Genomic DNA, 6000 nt, shown 5'->3' on the forward strand with positions numbered 1-6000 from the left:
CAGCACAGACCTGTCAAATAAATCACAGGCAGGATGGGAAGACAGAGGATGGTGACATCTGTGTCAATTGTGTGTCAGAAGAAAGCACAAGAGTAGTCTAAGAAGCAGACTATCAAAAGGACAGTTATGCCTGAAAAGAAAAACAGCTCAGAGAGACAGAAGTTCTTCTTCAACTGTGCTATTCTAAAACACACTTTTCTTAACAAAACAAAACAGAAAATAAAGCAAGCAAACAGACAACCAAGAACAGGCACAGTACCATGATATAACAGATAGGGTGGGGTGAAAGGAAAAAAATTGTACAGCTGAGGCAATCAACTCATGCTTAAATCAAGATCATTTCACAAGTGAAAGTCAACAATATGAAAAGTTAAGGAGAAAGACTGTGAATGTAGATTTTCAAGGGCATTAATTATGGTGAGTGAAAGGAAGCACACTTTAAAAGGAATTTGGTGTCTCAAGACACAGAATCCAACAAGTAGAGCTGAAAATATAGTACAAGTTAAAACATAAGAAAAATATAGATCCAAATTGAAAGCTGAATGGCCATGTGATAGTAATATGGCTTTCCATGGCAGAACACATCAGTCTTAATGGACCCATCGTAGACTATACAACATGAAGAATAAAGAATCCAGGCATCCAATGAATAACACAAATTACTCACAAAAATGATACAGGTTTTAGCTGTACCCAACATACTAAGGAATGCTAGGATGATTTAGGTCCAATGAAAAGAATGATTTTCCAAAAGAACTCTTTCCATCAAAAGAGTGCTGATGCTTGAATCAGGCAGATGTTCCCCAAAAGAAACTACATGGAGGCCTAAGCGCATCCATGGATGTTTTATTAAGAGAAAATCTAGCCACATTACAGGCAAATTAAAATTTAAAGCTAGATTTCCACAGTAGCTGTACTTTTGCACTCCCACCAACAGTGGAGGAGTGTTCCCCTTGCTCCACATCCTCTCCAACATAGACTGTCATTAGTGGTTTTGATCACAACCATTCTGACAGATGTAAGGTACTTTCCCAGAATCATTTTGATTTGCATTTCTCTGATGACTAATGATGTTGAGCATTTCCTTAAATGTCTTTCAGCCATTTGAGATTCTTCTTTTGAGAATTCTCTGTTTAGCTCTATAGCCCATTTTTTAATTGGATTGTTCAGTATTTTGATGTCTAGTTTCTTGAGTTCTTTATATACTTTGGAGATCAGTCCTCTTATTGGTGAAATTATTAAGGCCACTCCACATAGTTAAAAGGGAGGTTTATTTAGTGGCATAACTTACAAATGAAGGGATAGGTAGGTTGCAGGGTCTGGGAAAAACACAATGCAGTCCGGCGGTGTTCTCTGGAGAACTCTGCTCAGTCTACCTCCAGCATCCAGGAACCAAGAGAGCCAGCTCATCTGGATCTCAGGTCTTCAGGGTCCTCTCTTGGTCCCACCTTGTAGGCGTGACAGTTATCAAAGCCTCAATGGGGGTTGGAACTTCCAAATCAAGGTTGGAATGGCTACCCACTACATCCTCTGTCAGATGTGGGGTTGGTGAAGATCTTTTCCCATTCTGTAGGCTGTCTTTTTGTCTTACTGACTATGTCTTTTGCCCTACAAAATCTTCTCAGTTTCAAGAGGTCCCATTTATTAACTGTTGCTCTCAGTGTCTGTGCTACTAGTGTTGAGTTGGTGTTAATTATCAAATATATGGTACAATTTTTCAAACCTTCTTGTATGTTGAAAGCATTTATATCAAAATCTAGAGGGAAACAAGTAAGCTAACACGTGTGATGAAGTGCTTTGTAGAGATGGTTAAGCTGACTTATAGGATGGTGGTGTCTGTGTCAGTGGGAAAGTATCCAATCCTACTGTTTCAGCTGTGATATTGAATGCAGGAGTACCAGAAGAAGTGTCTGTTGGTAACACCCCATCTCACCATTATGCAAGAAGATATTTAATATAGATTCTGAAATTATAGAAAAGCTAGTTGTGATAAAATAGAAAATTGAAAAAGGCCAGTTGTGATAAAATAAAAAATTGAGAATATATGACAAAATCGGGTCTGTGAGAAGGGAACATCCAAGTGGTCATTATGCTACCAGTAATAGCAGTGTGTATACATTTGCATGCACATATATCATATGCCATTCTTAATAAATTTACGGTATATTCCTGCAAAAATTAAGGAAACCTCTGGGCTACATCTTTTGAGAACTGTCTGTTCTCAGCATTCTGGCTTCCCTTGAGCAAGTGCTTGTTTTTTTCATCCCTCAGCAGTGTCTCTGCACTGTGCCATTAGGAAGGAACTGTTAGGAAGGGAAGCTGCACACAACAGGCAAATTAATTGATGCCTCTTCTACAATTGTTTTTCTAATACAGCTGTAGGAGTAAATATTAAGATTCACATAAGATGCAAAAACAACATCAGGTACTGAAAAATCCATTATAAGTAACTAGAATAATTGCATAATCAAAAGGGCCAAATGAATCCATTAAAGAAAATGTACTAGAGGTAATAAAATAACTTTAAGAATTCATAGAAGTCATATATTCTATAAAAGGTAGCTAGCTAGAGCGATGATAAGAGAGATCCATTCTCAATAAGATAAAATTAGAAAACATTCTTGGAAAAGCAGCACAGAAATTTTATAAAAATTTTAAGTGGGAGGGAGGCAGAGGTAGATGGAGCTCTATGAGTTTGAGGCCAGTCTGGTCTACAGAGAGCTCCAAGATAGCCAGGGCTACACAGAGAAATCTTGTCTCAAAATAATAATAATTTTAAGTGGGGAATATAAAGAAAAGGTTTAAAAAATGAAGTATAATTTAGACTTGATAAATATTTCCTTCAAGTTAGCTTTTTATCTTGTTAATATTTTACTTATCACATTAGTATGTGTGTCTGTGTGTCTGTGTCTGTCTGTCTGTCTGTCTGTCTGTCTACATTGCCACAGGATGAATATGGATGTCAAGGCTCAACTCATGGGAGTCAGTTCTTGTCTTCCACAAGGTGGTTCCTGAGGACTGAACTCAGACTTGGTAACAAGTGCCTTTAGCCACTGAGTGATCTCATCAACCCCAAAGTTACTTTCTGAAAGTGTTACAGTTCTATTTAAAGTCCAGATGTGGAAGAGTAGAAAGATGACAAAACATTTGATACAAAAATTCATTCAAGTAGAAACAGGACCCTCTGGAGAGAAGTAGGGAAGTAAGCAGAGGCTATGGGGGGTCCATATGGGCAAAGAGCATGATGTACTTGAAGGAAAACATCTTTGAGAAACTCATCAACATGAGTAATGAATTTATTTTCAAAAAATTCAATTGGAAAGAAAATCAGCTGAGCACAACCAATATTTTATATCAAATATGACTTTTCTTAGAACATATTATCTCTCATTAAAATGTATAAAAGCAGCAACAATACCCCACCATTGAAATGGAAATCAGATGGAAATCTGTGTGAGGAAAAAAAATACAGCTACATTTAAGTAAAAGTGGAAGCATGTTTATTCTTACTAAACATCAAAGAGAAAGCATATTAGAGCAAAGTTAAACACCAACGTGCTCTTGCAAACTTGAAAATATTTTAGAAACAGTATGAAGATATAACCCAATATTGTTCTAGACCTCTTCTGCAAAAAAAAAAAAAAAAGGGGGGACTAACTTATTATAGATGCTGCATCCATACTAGAAAATGAACCCCAGGGTTATAATATTTTCCAGTTTTTACCACTTCCAAGAGATGATAGGATGAGTGTGAACTGACATGGGCTCTGGTCCTGACACTGTATCTTTCTTCACCGATCACAGGGTAGGGCTCCGGAGATGACTCAGCAGGCAAGCCGCACGTGCCTGAGGACTGGAGTTCAGATCACCACACCCTTGTAAAAGCTGGTTGTGCACAGTGCCCCTCACCCTGATGCACTCCCCAAATGTAAGAGGCAGAGATGGGAAACCCATGGAGCAACCTGGGTAGCCAGGCTACCCAAAACACGGAGCTTCAAGTTTATCAATAGAGTCTGCCCTAATAAAGTAGAAAACAAGTAATAAAGACACTGGACAGCAACCTCAGGATTCCATACACATGTGCATCCACACACATGCAAACATGCATACATGCACACACACATACACAGGCCAGATTTTTTATAAAGGGGGCTAGACAGATGGCTCAGTGGTTAAGCATGATTGTTGTTCTTCCAGAGGTCATGAGTTTGATTCCTGCCAAACACCACTGCCTGTAACTCCAGCCCAGGGCTGTAGCTAGAGTTTTCCTGCCTGGCCCACAGTCAGGACATATCTCTCTCACCTGCCATTCCCACAGCTGCTCAGACCCAACCAAGTAAACACAGAGATTTATATTGCTTAAAAACTGTATGGCCATGGCAGGCTTCTTGCTAACTGTTCTTATATCTTAAATTAATCCATTTCTATAAATCTATACCTTGCCACATGGCTCGTGGCTTACTGGCATCTTCACATGCTGCTTGTCTCTTCACATGGCTGCCAGTGTCTCCCTGACTCAGCCTTCCACTTCCCAGAATTCTTCTCTCTCCTTGTCCCGCCTATACTTCCTGCCTGGCCACTGGCCAATCAGTGTTTTATTTATACAGAATGATATCCACAGCACAGGGGATCTGACACCCTCTTCTGGCTTCCATAAGCAGCTACACATACATGGCATTTACTCATACAGACACAGACACACACACACACTCACACACACAAACAAAAAATATTAAAAAATAAATCCTTTAAAGAACAATAGGAAGTGATCGTAACACACTGAATTTTCTGGAGATTGAATATGATTATGAAGGCTATGTAAGCCTAGCACTGAGCAGATTCTGCTTTTATTAACTTGTTTTCTCTCCTCACTTTTTTATGACTACAAAACAGAGAGAGAGAGAGAGAGAGAGAGAGAGATAAATACATGCACATATGCACATATACAACACACATAAATGGGCACATGGAAATTTAGTTAAAGTAAACAAGGTAATGAATTTCCCTTGTGCTGTTGAGAGTTAAAGGGAAATGGGGCCATTCCCATAACACTACTTAAGCCCTGGAGAGTACCAATTCTTCCTCAGGTCAAACGTAACCATGTGAAAAAGACACAAGATCCAAAGAGACTCAAAGAAAAAGGAATCTGCTCCAAAGCCAGCAGAGAGAAAACACACAGGGCAGAATCCAGAGACTATCTAGGGCAGAATCCAAGGAGCACCCAGGGCAGAATCCAAGGAGCACCCAGGGCAGAATCCAGGGAGCACCCAAGGCAGAATCCAGGGAGCACTCAGGGCAGAATCCAGGGAGCACCCAGGGCAGAATCCAGGGAGCACTCAGGGCAGAATCCAGGGAGCACCCAGGGCAGAATCCAGGGAGCACACAGAGCAGAACCCAGGGAGCACTCAGGGCAGAATCCAGGACTGGACTGAACCACAGCACAGTGATCATTCTTACAAAGACCACAGATGGCATCTCAGGGCAGAGTCTAGGACAAAAGGACTTCATAAGACCTTTGAAATTATCATGCAGTGGCTTAAATTGGACTGTACATTTAGACCACATTCCTCACTAGCCAGTAGATAAGGTCTCTAAGGGAAGAAAAAAATCTGTTGTGGGAAAAATAGTTTCCTCTACATGTCTAAGTTGCAGCATCAGTTCCAAGGTCTGGATGCTGTTTGTGAAAGGTCTTTTCCTGAATCAGAAAGACACAATTAGTTGGTTTGTGATTGGGAGATAAGGTTTGTTTATTTGTTTGTTTGCTTGTTTGACCTAATAATTTTAGATGGACTCCTTAAATGCACCCCTCCTTTGCATTAATTACTGTCCAGTACTGCAGAGCACTCAGCACCAGTGGCAAGCACCCTCTTTTGAGATGAATGATTACAACAGGAGTAAAGATAATTGATCCCTCCTCTTCATGAGTATGTTGTCCCTGAAGAGGGTGGATTCTTTCTTTCCAAACGCCTTAACTATCTGCATTGGTGGTAGAGTAGTGAG

The sequence above is a fragment of the Peromyscus leucopus genome, chromosome 12 (genome assembly GCF_004664715.2).
Source record: "Peromyscus leucopus breed LL Stock chromosome 12, UCI_PerLeu_2.1, whole genome shotgun sequence".
NCBI classification, from domain to species: domain Eukaryota; kingdom Metazoa; phylum Chordata; class Mammalia; order Rodentia; family Cricetidae; genus Peromyscus; species Peromyscus leucopus.